This window comes from Zingiber officinale, chromosome 10B (genome assembly GCF_018446385.1).
Source record: "Zingiber officinale cultivar Zhangliang chromosome 10B, Zo_v1.1, whole genome shotgun sequence".
In the NCBI taxonomy this organism is placed as follows: domain Eukaryota; kingdom Viridiplantae; phylum Streptophyta; class Magnoliopsida; order Zingiberales; family Zingiberaceae; genus Zingiber; species Zingiber officinale.
Window position 1 is genome coordinate 56415505 of NC_056005.1, and position 15154 is coordinate 56430658.

Here is a 15154-nt window from a genome sequence, read left to right on the forward strand (position 1 = left end):
ATAGATCAACCTTAAAATGATCTATCTAGTCTACAATAAACGGATCACGGTAAAGATGTTTCAAATCTATCTATGGTTAGGGTTTTGCCAAAAAATCTAAGAGGATGAATAGATCCACCGAAAAGATCTATCTAATCTGCAGCAAACGACTCATAGTAAAAATATATCAAATCCACTTGCTAAAACTGACTAGGGGATGGTGAGTGATAAAGAAACCTTGTAAATGGATCGCCTTGAAATTCAGCTTGGGGAAGGGTATTGACGCCACTCAAGCAAGATGAGAAGTTGAGTGATAAGTCATGGAGTTTTGATCGCCACAAGTTGCCTTGATAAGATCGAAATTAGTTCTTTGCCTAAGAACAAGAAGGAAGCTCTCACAAAAGAGAAACTCAAATTTTCATTCAAACTTACATGATTTGTCATACAAGAGTTCACCTATTTAACATCCCTTAAGATCCACTATGCACTAATTATGCAATAAATATCATGCTTGCATGCATGGGTTTATTATCCACTAATGCAACCACTAATCCCTAATACTAGCTTAATGCAGCCATGCATGCATGGTATTTGTTATACTAGCTTAGGAACTCTCAAAAATGCATTAAAACCCCACAAAGGACATCAAAAGTCACTTTAGAAACCCCCCCCCCCCCATGCATGCACACGAAAATGGTCATCATGTTGGTCCAATTTCACTTTCAAATTGAAGGAATGTGATTCACTTAGTTGTTGCCTCCATTGTGCATTGATCCTCCTTTTCCTTGAGCCTCATTATTAAGCCTCCCAAAGCTTACTTCATTCTCTTAGCCTTGGACCTTGTCATGGGTCCCCCAATTCCCTTCAATGCCTCTTCTTGGCTCACATCATTCCCTCCTTCTTTAGGTGAATTCGAATTTAGGTCTTCATCTCCTACATCAAAAGGACTCAAATCAGCCATATTAAATGTTGCACTAACACCATACTCACCGGGCAAATCAATTTTGTAAGCATTGTCATTAATTCTTTCCAACACTTGGAATGGTCCATCTCCTCTTGGTTGAAGCTTTGATTTCCTTTGGGTAGGAAACCGTTCCTTCCTCATATGAACCCACACCCAATCACCGGGTTCAAGGACCACTCTTTTTCTCCCTTTATTGGCTCGATTTGCATATTGCTCAATTTTCTTCTCAATTTGAGCTTTAACTTGCTCATGAAGCTTCTTCACATATTCTGCCTTTGTTTTTCCATCCTTGTGAACTAAAGAAGAAGTGTTAGGTAAAGGAAGCAAATCAAGAGGTGTTAGTGGATTGAACCCATAAACAATCTCAAAAGGAGAAAATTGAGTAGTAGAATGGACCGCCCTATTATAAGCAAATTCAACATGAGGTAAACATTCTTCCCAAGACTTAATGTTCTTCTTAATAATTGCTCTAAGAAGAGTAGAAAGTGTCCTATTTACCACCTCAGTCTGGCCGTCAGTTTGTGGGTGGCATGTGGTGGAGAAAAGAAGCTTTGTTCCCAGCTTGTTCCATAAGGTCCTCCAAAAATGGCTTAAAAATTTGGTGTCACGATCTGAAACAATGCTCCTAGGCATGCCATGAAGTCTTACCACCTCTTTAAAAAACAAATCTGCCACATGAGTTGCATCATCCACCTTGTGGCAAGGTATGAAGTGTGCCATCTTGGAGAATCTATCAACTACCACAAAAATGGGGTCCTTACCTTTTTGAGTACGTGGTATCCCTAAAACAAAATTCATAGACAAGTCAGTCCAAGGAAAATTAGGAATAGGCAAAGGCGTGTAAAATCCATGAGGTAATGTCTTAGATTTTACTTTTCTACACACAATGCACCGTGCACAAAATTTCTGCACATCGTGTTTCATGTGTGGCCAATGAAAATGTTCAAGCAGCATTTCTAAGGTCTTTTAAACCCCAAAGTGTCCCATTAAACCCCCCTCATGTGCTTCCCTAACTAGCAATTTACGCATCGATCCTCTAGGCACACAAAGTCTGTTATTCTTAAACAAGTAGTTGTCATGCCTAACAAACCCATTTTGTGATTTCTTTTCACATGCAGTATATAATTGGGAAAACTCATTATCATGTACATACAATTCCTTAATATGTTCAAAGCCAAGCAATTTGGTTTCAAGTGTAGCTAACAAATTATACCTTCTTGAAAGTGCATCTGCTACAACATTTACCTTTCCTTGCTTATGCTTAATCACATAAGGAAATTGTTCAAGAAATTCAACCCATTTGGCATGCCTTTTGTTGAGCTTCCCTTGTCCTTTCAAATACTTCAAAGATTCATGATCACTATGAATGATAAATTCTTTAGGCAAAAGATAATGCTGCCATGTTTGCAATGCTCTAACAAGGGCATATAATTCTATGTCATAAGTGGAATAGTTGAGGGTGGCACCACTTAATTTCTCACTAAAATATGCAATGGGATGACCATCTTGAAGTAAAACAGCCCCAATACCCACATGAGATGCATCACATTCAATTTCAATTGATTTGGAAAAATCAGGTAAAGCAAGAATGGGTGCATGTGTGAGTTTATCTTTAAGTGTTTGAAATGCATTTTCTTGATTCTCTCCCCATCTAAAATCCATATTTTTCTTAACAATTTTTATTTAGGGGTGCTGCCACTGTGCTGAAATCCTTCACAAACCTCCTATAGAAACTTGCCAACCCATGGAAGCTCCTAACCTCACTCATAGTTTTAGGAGTTGGCCAATCTCTAATGGCCTTAACTTTCCCTTCATCAACCTGCACTCCTTTAGAACTTATGACAAAACCAAGAAAAACCACATGATTAGTGTAAAAAGAACACTTTTCCAAGTTAGCATATAGTTTTTCCTTTCTAAGGACATGCAAGACAGATTGGAGATGTGCAATATGCTCAACAAAACTCTTGGAATATACCAAAATATCATCGAAGTATACTACCACAAATTTTCCAAGAAATTCTCGTAAGACATGGTTCATAAGCCTCATAAAAGTGCTTGGTGCATTAGTTAACCCAAAAGGCATTACCAACCATTCATACAATCCATATTTGGTTTTGAAAGCTATTTTCCATTCATCCCCTTCCCTTATCCTAATTTGATGGTACCCACTTTTTAAATTAATTTTAGAAAAGAAGCAAGCACCATGCAATTCATCAAGCAAATCATCAAATCTAGGGATTGGATGTCTATACCGAATTGTGATGTTGTTGATGGCTCTACAGTCAGTGCACATCCTCCATGTTCCATCCTTTTTAGGCACCAAAATTACGGGTACAGCACAAGGACTTAAACTTTCTCTAACCCATCCTTTTTGCAATAACTCCTCCACTTGATTTTGTATCTCCTTTGTTTCTTGAGGGTTGCTCCTATAAGCTGGCCTATTGGGCAGAGAAGCGCTAGGAATAAGGTCTATTTGGTGTTCAATTCCCCTCATTGGTGGCAATTCGTGAGGTACTTCTTTGGGAAACACATCTTCAAAATCCTGCAAAATAATAACAACTTCACTAGGCAAAAAGTTAATATTAGATTCCAAGCAAGTTTCCTTGCACAAAAGAAGAAATATTGGTTGCCTTGTCAAATAAGCTTTCTTCACCTCACTTACTCTTGTAAACAAATTTTCTATTTTTCTCTCTTTCTTTTCCTCATTCTTTCTTTTCTTTTGAATTTTGTCCTCAAAATCAAGTATTTTCTTTTGCACACACTCTTTCTTTTTCTTATGCTCTCGCTCTTCTTTTTCTCCTTTCTCTCTCATTTTTATTTGATCCTCACAAACCTCCCTAGGTGATAATGGTACAAGTGTCACTTTGCGAGAATTGTGGACAAAAGAGAACTTGTTGGAGAATCCATCATGGTGAGCTCGCCTATCAAACTGCCAAGGTCTTCCAAGAAGAATGTGGCTTGCCTCCATAGGCACAATATCACATAGAACTTGATCTTCATATTTGTCAATAGAGAAATTAATCAACACTTGCTGGTTCACTACCAATTCACCACTATTACTTAGCCATTGGAGTTTATATGGTCTTGCATGTGGTGTAGTCTTGAGGTTGAGTTTGGTGACCAACCTAGTGCTTGCCACATTGGTGCAACTTCCACCATCAAAGCATGTCTTTCCTTGAATAAGGCAGCGGATATGAAAAATATTTTCTCTTTGGTCCTCCTCATGCTCCTTGGCTTGGCTTCCCAATAATCTCCTAACCACCAAGAGATCTCCATCTTGCGCATAGGCTGCTCCATCATTTTCTTCATCGCTTGAGGAAGAGGAATGAGAAGAAATTTCTTCACTAGAGATACTCTCATTATCCCTCACCACCATAGTCTTCTTATTCGGGCATTCGGATGCAATATGACCTTTTCCCAAACACCTAAAACACTTGATATCCCTACTCTTAGAAGTGGAAGAAGAGGTAGTAGGAATAGGCTTCTTAATGCTTGCTGCCTCCTTAGAATTTGAAGAAGAACCCTCCTTCTTTGGCTTGTCCTTCCAACTTGAAGAGTAGTTTGGAGAAGATTTCTTCATAATGCCCTTTCTCTTTAATTGTTGCTCTATTTTCATTGCTTGATGCACTAAGTCGTCAAGCTCCACATAATGTTGTAACTCCACAATGTCTCCAATGTCTCGGTTTAGGCCATGGAGAAACCGAGCCATGGTAGCTTCCCTATCTTCCACAATATTGGCCCTAATCAAAGCCACCTCCATCTCCTTGTAGTAATCATCCACACTCCTACTCCCTTGGGTGAGTCTTTGCAATTTGTTGTGCAATTCCCTATGGTAGTGGGAAGGCACAAATCTCCTTCTCATCAAAGTCTTCATTTTGTCCCAAGTGTTGATAGGATGCTCTCCATACCTTCTTCTTTCCTTTTGCAATTGATCCCACCAAATTAAGGCATAATCGGTGAACTCAAGGGCAGTTACCTTTACTTTCTTTGCATCATTGTAATTGTGGCATGAGAAAATTTGTTCTATTTTCATCTCCCATGCAAGATATGTTTCAGGATCATTCCTCCCTTGGAAGGAAGGTATCTGGACTTTCACACCTCCTAGATCATCTTCTCGTCTATGGTCTCTACCTCCTCTTTCACGTCTTCTTCCCCCTTCATGCCTCCTTCTTTCTCTTGGTGAATCATAGAATGGTTCACTTTGACGAAATTCTTCATGATTAGAATTGCCCCCACGGTTGGAAACTTTTTCTCCTTCAAGTCGGTCCATCCTTTCGTGTATTTCTTCAAGTTGTCTTTGAAGTATTCTCTCAAATTGTTGAGTAAGTGCCTCCATTTGAAGCCTATTAAGATCTCGCCTAGGGGAATTAGGTGATTTTTCCCCACTCATGCTTGCAACAAAAGAAGATGACAAGGAAAATTACAAAAGAAATGTTATACGGACCTCACCACTCTACTCACGTGGTTGCACTCAGATTTATCCACTCAGCTTCCTTTATAAGCTCTTAAGGAAAGAACCTTATCAATGTCTTTCTCAAGACAGCAAGTAGACAATCAAGTGAACAAGAAACCAACAAGAGAAATATGAGTAGAACAAGAGAAATAAACGGATAAAACGAGAAATTCAGCAACAATCAAGAGCAATAAAAGGAATATCTTTTGAATTCAGATTTTACAAAGAAAGAATATTGAGTCCTTTCAATTCACAAATCCTCCTCTCTTTTTTTTATATATTATTTTTATTTTTTTTCAATCAGAAACCAATGACTAATGATTCCTTTTTTTCTTTTTTTTTCGAATTTTCCTTTTTTTTTTTAAGTTGAGGACCCAAATAGTGAATAGAAATTTGCGACAGATAGGGATGGAGAGATCAACAAAGATGGACAAGAACAAAGATGAAAACAAAACACAAACCTGAAAATCAAGGAGCCAAGGCTCTGATAACAAATGATAAAGAAACCTTGTAAATGGATCGCCTTCAAATTCAGCTTGGGGAAGGGTATTGACACCACACTCAAGAGAGATGAGAAGGTGAGTGATAAGTCATGGAGTTTTGATCGCCACAAGTTGCCTTGATAAGATCGAAATTAGTTCTTTGCCTAAGAACAAGAAGGAAGCTCTCACAAAAGAGGAACTCAAATTTTCATTCAAACTTACATGATTTATCATACAAGAGTTCTCCTATTTAACATCCCTTAAGATCCACTATGCATTAATTATGCAATAAATATCATGCTTGTATGCATGAGTTTTATTATCTACTAATGCAACCACTAATCCCTTATATTAGCTTAATGCAACCATGCATGCATGGTATTTGTTATACTAGCTTAGGAACTCTCAAAAAATACATTAAAAACCCACAAAGAACATCAAAAGTCACTTTAGAAACCCCCCCCCCCCCAATGCATGCACACGAAAATGGTCCTCATGTTGGTCCAATTTCACTTTCAAATTGAAGGAATGTGATCCACTTAGTTGTTGCCTCCATTGTGCATTGATCCTCCTTTTCCTTGAGCCTCATTATTAAGCCTTCCAAAGCTTGCTTCATTCTCTTAGTCTTGGACCTTGTCATGGGTCCCCCAATTCCCTTTAATGCCTCTTCTTGGCTCACATCAGTGAGTCATGTACCGTCAGAGATGTCACATGCAGCTAAAGGCTAAGGATCTTGGTCACGTGGTATGAGCAGACCCGTACACACGTCTTCAACTTGCCAAAGGATACTAAAGGGTCCAAACCTAGAAGATGGAGGATTGACATAGAGGATGCTTGGTTACATGTGGCAAGTGATTGTTTTGTCATTGACGACATAGATTGGTCAATACTTGATCCCCCATAGTCATATAGTAGATGGGATAGTCTTATAGTAGATGGGTAATTGACCGTAGCATTCCTAATATGTGTTACACAGAGAGTAATAGTGATGATACATATGGGAGTACGTATATGTTATACCTCAGATGTCTTTTCAAATAAAATATTTCGTCAGACATGACATGATAAAAAATCTTAAGATTTTTTATATGATTATATTTTTTTAATGATATATATTTACCTATTCATTAAAAAATAATAATAATTAAAAAAATATCCAGGAGACATAGTCATGCACAACAAAACTTATCCAAACTAGTCAACTATGATGTGCAAGTTGGTCAACCAAATGATATACGACAACAATTTGATCAACAAAGATGTAGAAAGTTGAAGACCAAATGGTTTAATTGATCAAAATGACAAAGTTAGTTAACCAAAATTGAAATAGCAACTGATCTTATCTGAAAGTGAAGGAGATGGCGCACTGACTATGGGGTGTTGAGGTGGCTTTAATGTTGATAGTGTGAAAACTGCGAACTGAGGTAAAGTAACACTGAGTAAACCTGTGTGGCAAAGATAGAAACTAGCAGAATAAAGTGTTAGTCACCGGGCCAGGGAAGGAGTCCCTGGCGCAGGCATTCTGATACTCAAGTAAAAATAATAGTCAAGTGAAATAGAAAAGAAGATGAACAATAGTAACAAATGTTGAACTGTAATAGCAGGACCTCATGTGAGTGAGCGCGAGTGACCTCACATTAATAAGGTGACAAAGAATCTCAACCTTCGCAGTAATAAGGCGACAGAGAATGTCTAGTGTCAGAGTATATCGAGCAATGGAGTATATGCGACAACCTTCCTGTAGGCGGAGAATTACTCTATTGTACGTATATGTCAGAGTAATGGCATATTCCCTGTCGGATTGTTACAATTCTCTAATAGTGTTGTCTCCTAAAGAGAGTCCAACCGGCTCTGGGCCAACTGGTTGTACACTAGGAGTAATGATCATGTGTGGAGAATTAGGCCCCGGATGTCCAACTGGCTCTAGAGTCGGGTGAATATAAGTTGAGAACCTTGTATTTAAAGAAGTGAGGAGATGGGCCCCTAAGGTCCGATTGATCTTTTAACCAACAAGATTTATGTTGAGGATTCAGTATCCACTCAGACAATATGTCCCGTCAGACTTTATGTCGAGTGTTAATCTTGCACTCAACCGCTATACTTGAATATAAAGTTTGATCCAGCCGAGCGATGTGCCTAGCGTATTCAATCGGCCAAAACATTCGATGGTGACACTAGACTTATCTCAATATAGCACTGATACAATCCGAAAGTTAACCTTTTCTTGACTTCGATTGCCACATCAATTGGCTTTCTTGATTTCGACACCAACTTTAGAGGTCCCACATTACTCGTCGTATCAATAACCATTGCAAATAATGATCAAATCTCACGATTTGATCGACCAAAGTGCCAAGCTGATTGACCAAAATATGTCAAATAATAACTATAGATAGAGACTCAATGTTGCTCGACCATATCACAATCAAGCTCACATTCTCTCTTTAATACAACAATGTGATTTCCATATATTTTGGGCATGATATATTTTATTTTAATATTTTTCATTGAATATTTTTATTGTTCTGTGGCTTTTGCAATTACTATAAATTTTTCTTTAAGCCATATTTTGTTACTATAAGTTATGATTTCTATAAAAGATTTCACTGACTTTGAAAGGTATTTAGAAAAGAAAAAAAATATAGCAATTTTTCAATGAACGATTCACCTAGTGAATCATAAACCGTTGAATAGGAACCTAAGAGTTTTCAAACCACGTTAAATACTTATATGCTTGTGTTGTCGGTGTTGCTTTCTCTTTTATACATCACTTTTGAAAACCCAAATTTCCACTATAATTTTAATTTCAAAATAAAAACTTTTAAACTAGACTTGAAAATTCACCTTCCCCCTATAGTTTTCCTACACAATCCTACAATAATTTACTCATTTAAACTTATAAATCTACTTTATTAGTCCACAATAATTGATAACGTGAAACTAAACTAGGATATCACAAGTTCAATTTATGAAAGTTTACTGCAAAACTTGTCTGGTAGTGGAAGTACAGTGTGTTCCAAGGCGATCTAATTCAACAAATCTTCTAATAGGTGAAATGATAGTAACAAATCTTGAACTAAGCGACCAAATCTTTTTTCTGAATTCCCCGACTGACTTGCTTAACTATTTCAATATATATTATAATCCTTCAAACTGTGCTGAACATTTAAAAAAAAGTTAAAAGTAATAAAGATGCCTCTTCTTATGGCTATTGCAAGTAGATATTAGTATTTCTGCATATCTTATTTGCTTTCTTGCAAACAAACCTACATGATTAACAAGTAACAAACAAATTTTCTTTGATGGAACTCCAAGTAATGCAAGTATTGGTTAGGTTCAACCTAATTATGTCATTATGCTCTTCAACCATTTCTGGCTGGTCAGTGGCCTAGAGCTAATAGATTTGATGTTTAAAAAGAAATTATCTAATTGGTTGCATTTAATCTGAACTTCATTTAGCAGTATGTACAACGCAAAATGAATTGAGCAAAAATTCATTTCGTGTAAATGTTTATGATACTCTAGGGCTTTCTTTTCAACACAAATTCAACAATGGGTAATCTTAAATCAATGGTAGTCAATGTTAAAAAATGCGCTAGGCGGTAGGTGAACGGTTGTCTACCGCCTACCGCCTACCGCCTACCGCCTAGGCAAAATTTTTTTTAAGAAAATCCTGTCAGATTGATCAATTGATCAATTCAACACGCCGAATCGATTCGACAGATTCTGTTTGTCGCAGAATCCTTCTGAATCAATCAGTTGATCAATTCAACATACCGAATCGATCAGCTGATTGATTCGATGGGATTCTTTTTGTCACAGAATCCTTCTAAATCGATCAAATCAATTCAACATACTGAATCGATCAATTGATCAATTCAGTAAGGTTTTGTTTGTCACAAAATCCTGCCAAATTGATCAGTTGATCGATTCGGTAAGATTCTACAATAAGACAGAATCCTAAAACTGACAAGGCATAGCATACAAAATAAAGAAATATCAAAATATTAATAATGAAATACATAATTTGATCCCAATAAATAAATGGAAATAGAAATATCGTAACAAAAGTATACAAACTAGTCTAAAAGACCAAAGTACAAACTACAAATTGAAAGTCTAAAACTAAGGCATACAAAATAGCAAAAGTTTTCACACAAGTCACAAAATAACTCATATAATCTCCTATATCCTTAATTCTTCTTCTAATTCATCTCCATATTTCTCCAACACTTCCTCTGTATCAGATTCAAACTCAAAATCCATAACATCTTTCTTTTCTTCATCCGATACAAATTCTTCTTCGTGAAATTCTATAACATCTTCAATATTTATCTCAACATTTTCATCTCCACCATCAATAACCAATCCTTGTGTCATAGTTACTTCACTAGCAAGTAGCACATCTACTCTTTTTTCTTCTTATTTTCTCTTTTTGTTTATGATCTTAACATTGAATTGAACATAAATTAAATTATTCAACCTTCCGATATTAAATTGTTCACTAGCAGTTTTTTTGCTTTGTATGGATCTACATTAAATAAATATATTAATTATTAAGTCAATAAGCAATTATTAATTAAGTACTTACTCCCTTAAAAGTACTCTAATTTCTCTCACAAGCGAAAAAACTTATAGTTAAAGAAAGAATTCTTTTAACCATTTTTTATAATTTACGTGCACCATGTCCAAAAAGATGTCACATCTAACTAAATAAAAATAAATCAAACAATAACAATAAGCAAAATCAAAAAACAACAAACAAATAATAAAAATAACATAATAAATTAAGTATTTAGTTTTTACCCGGATCGTATTTCTCATCATTTTTTATACATCCAATTATAGCCAATGATCTTCCAAATTCCCCCGCTTTATTGATATACTTCAATAACTCTACATTTATTATCTCACTTTGGCTATCAATATCATTGTCAAAGAATGTTTCAACATAAGTGAATAAGTCATTCGTGACCACTTCTTCACTTCCAATGCTCCGGTCATTGAAAGAGTAATAAGGATTCAAGAGATAAGCCGCCAAATGTAATGGACTAACAAGCCAATTACGACTTTTTTCATCAATAATCGGACGATAGTGAAGCTTTTGATTTTTGAAGACACTTTAATCTCCTCTTTAGCTCTAAGTAATTCTCCATATATAAAACCCAGATGGCTTCTTACCCTATCAACAAGACAAAGCAACTTAACTAAAGGGGCAAACACCTTCAAGTAAAAACTTACTATATTCCAAAAATGAGACACTCGTATCAACCTTCCCCTTTACACTTTTTAAATGTTTGCATGCATTCCATTCTTCACTAGCAACCATAGATCGTAGTTCACTTTTCTTCTCCATCAAGCTTTGCAAAGTTAGAAAAGCGGTTGCAAATCGTATTACTCTCGGCCTCACTGTGTCCCTTTTTTGGTAAATTTTCTCATCATTGAAAATGTCTTGTAATGTGTATAAATAAAGATTGTCAAGTTCTTTGTCTTCTCAATCACCCCTTTGAATTTTGGTTGATTCCCAATTCCTTGAAGCATAAGATTCACAATGTGAGTTTCACATAAAGTCTAAACTATATGTAGTCTCTTCTCCTTCAATAAATATTTTACCGCCATATTATTTGAACCATTGTCCGTTACCACTTGAAATACACTTTAGAGCCCAACTTCTTCAATGCACTTGTCCACATATTCAAATATATAATTCCCGATATGTGCTTCATCTGATGTTTCCCTAGAAGAAAGAAAAGTTGTGCCTTCTTTACAATTGACACACAAATTCATGATACTTCTTCTTTTTCGATCAGTCCAAGCATCTATCAAAATTGAGCAATCATTCAACGCCCATTTTTCTTCTTGCTTCTTTAATAGATTTTTAGTTCTATCTACCTCTTCCTTCAATAAGGGCTCCCTTAATAAGTATTGAGTTAGAGGACGATAACCTGAGCCCAAGGTTCTAAAATTCCCTAGGCGCTAGTCGAGCGATAGACCAGTGCCTAGCGCCTAGGCCGCCTAGGCAGGGACTAGGTGCCACTAGGCGGATTCTTCGGTATCCCTTGTTTCATGTGGACTGTGGACAATGTCATATGCAAATCTAAATATTGTCTTAAACAATTTCATAGCAATGAAGATCTAACTATGTATGCTGAAATAAATACATATTTTCCAATACCAAAAAATGAAAAACTATAAAAGAAAACTAATAATTTTGTGCAAAGGAAATATACTAGGCTCAGTAAATATGAGTAAAAGAAACAGTTAAACAATAGAACATGCAATAAGTTATCATAATCATATAATAAACAGTAGAACATTGAAAAATAGTAGCAATAGTTCATTCAAGATTGCAATGCATTGTGAACTAGTAACCACTAAGCAAAATATAATTGTTAAATAACATAAATCATGTCTTAACAAAATGAGTTCAAAATTACACAACTAATAATATCTCATAGACTCATATTTATTCTGCTTCTTATTCTCCATAATTTTCAATAACTTGTTCTTCATCGGACACAAACTCAATATCATTATTGTGATCCTCGTCTTCTTCTTCGGATTCAAAATCATCTTCATGGAGTTCTCTCACTCTGGAGCTTCTTCGGGGTTGTAGATTTTCATCTGCTCCACTTGCTTCATCAACCATTTGCCAAGTGAGCCCGGAACCTAGTTCAACTTCATCATCTTCCCCACCATCCACAATCCAACCTTATGCATTTGAAGCATCTTTTGCAAGAAGGACATCAACATTTCTTTCTTTTTCTCTTTTTTGTTTGTTCAACAATCTAGCATTAAATTGGACAAATACTAGATTGTTCAACCTGTTGGCATCCAACCTATTTCTTTTCTTTGTATGAATCTAAAAAAACAGAGAAAGTAAATACTATAGTTAGTACATGAATATAGAGTATAGACGTTAAAAATTATAACTAATTTAATTAAAGAGTAGACTGAAAGTTTAAAACTTACTCCTTCAAATGTACTCCAATTTCTTTCACACCCAAATGAACTTGTAGTTAATGAAAGTATCCTCAATGTCACCCTTAGCAAGTTAGGTGTGTGAGCACCGTATGTACTCCACCATGCACATGGATCAAATGTATCATCATTTTTTTCACATGCTTTTGCTTCCAATGTTTTTCCAAATAACCCAGTCTTATTTCTATATTTTGGAAATTCCTTGTTAATAATTGTATCTTGTAAATCTAACTCATTGGCATGCAAAGTTTCCATGCATTCAAAAATCCCCATCGCGACCTCCTCATAAAGAGCAATCGAACTATCTTTGTAGTAAAAATAAGGATTCAACAAAAATGCAGTGGTATGCAATGATGTATCAAGTCTATCCTTCATTTTTTACTCAATAATGACTATGATAGGCTGATAATTTGATTCCACGTTATTCAGAGCCACCTTGATATCTTCTTTAGCTTGAAGAAGCTCCCCATATAGAAACCCCATCGATGGCTTCTATCTCCATCTACCAATCGAAGAACTCTTACCAAAGGAGCAAATATTTTCAAACAAAGTATTACACCATTCCAAAAACTCATGCTCATCACTGTAGAGTAAGCCAATTTTCCTTTATTTGTTTTTGACCATTTACATTTCTCCCACATATCACTTGTAAACATGGCCCTTAAACTAACTTTTTTTTCAATCAAACTTTGCCATGTGAGGAAATTTGATGCAAACCTAGTAACTCCTGGTCGGACTATGTCTCTCTTCTTCGTGAAACTTCTCATCAATGATAAATTCTTATGGTGAGCATAGATGAAAATGGTAAAAGCCTTGGACTGCTCAATCACCTTTTTATATCGTGGAAGTTTGCCAATACTTTCAAACATGAGATTAATAGTGTGAGTTGCACATGAACTCCAAAAGATCCCGGGTCGTTTTTCTCTCATCAATTTAACTGCAGCCATATTGTTGGTGGTATTGTCTGTAACAATCTGAATAATATTCTGAGCTCCTACTTGTTCAACACACTTGTCAACATACTCAAAAATAAATTCAGCTGTATGTGCCTCCTCTGAAGACTTCTTAGACTCTAAAAATGTAGTACCCTCCATGTAATTAACACACAAATTTAAGATGTTTTTTCTTTTTCTATCACTCCATGCATCTGTCATGATCGAGCATCTATTCTTTGCCCATTCTTCTTCATGTTTCTTCAGCAATTGTTTTGTTCTTTCAACTTCGGCTTTCAATAGTGGCTCCCTAAGTTGATATTGACTTGGAGACTTGAATCCTGGTCCAAATTGACCCACTGCCTCCATTAGTTGCTTAAAGCTATCATTTTCAACAGCATTGAATGAGATTCCATTTTCATAAACACATCTCCCAACATATTGTTGAACTTGTTGAATTCTCTCTTTGAAAAGAGTCTCATTTATATTTTTTTGCTGAAGTACTTTACTTCCACTGGAGCCTGCATTTTCTGGAGCAATTGCCGATGCATATCTATCCATGGGGCCAAGTGGAAGAGGTTTTTTTAACTCCATCCATCCCTTCAATTTCAAAACCTTCTTCTTCATCTACGGAAATAGCCACCTCTGCTCTGCAACTTTGTTCTTCCATTATTTTATTCTTCTTTCTGTTCCTCCCTTCTAAAATAGTCTGTTTGCACTTATTTTGTCTTCTTGAGATGCTTTTCGACAACCAAATACATTTCCAAGTATATTTTTAATGTGCTCCTTTATCTTATACACTCCTTCTGACATTGCTTTTCCACATAACTTACATTTAATTTTGTCGAGGTTCTTAGGATCAATCAATATCCCAAACTCCCATCCGATGTCATTTGACTTTCTTCTAAGAATCCCGGATTCGGGTTGAGTGACAGATGCTGTCGAAGATGAATTGCTTGCCATTGATAACAGTCTAACAGATAATCTGAAAAAATTATATATAACAAGACATAATCACATAACATATTAACATGATAATAAAATTTAATTATACCATACAGACATACAATACAAAATATTTCAATAACATTAAGTCATTAACAAGTCTGAGAATATTTGTTTATATATTTTAATCTAATTAATAAAATGTATTCAATATTTGTTTAAATAAATTAAATTTTAAATATATTTTTTATATTTTTAAATCTGTTTTATACTTTTATAAATTAATAATATTTATTGAAATCTTTTAAATTTTAATTTATTTTTCATATTTTTAAAACTCATTTATATAAATTAATAATATTTATTAGAATTTTTAAAATTTTAATGTATTTTTCATATTTTTAAAACTGATTTATAT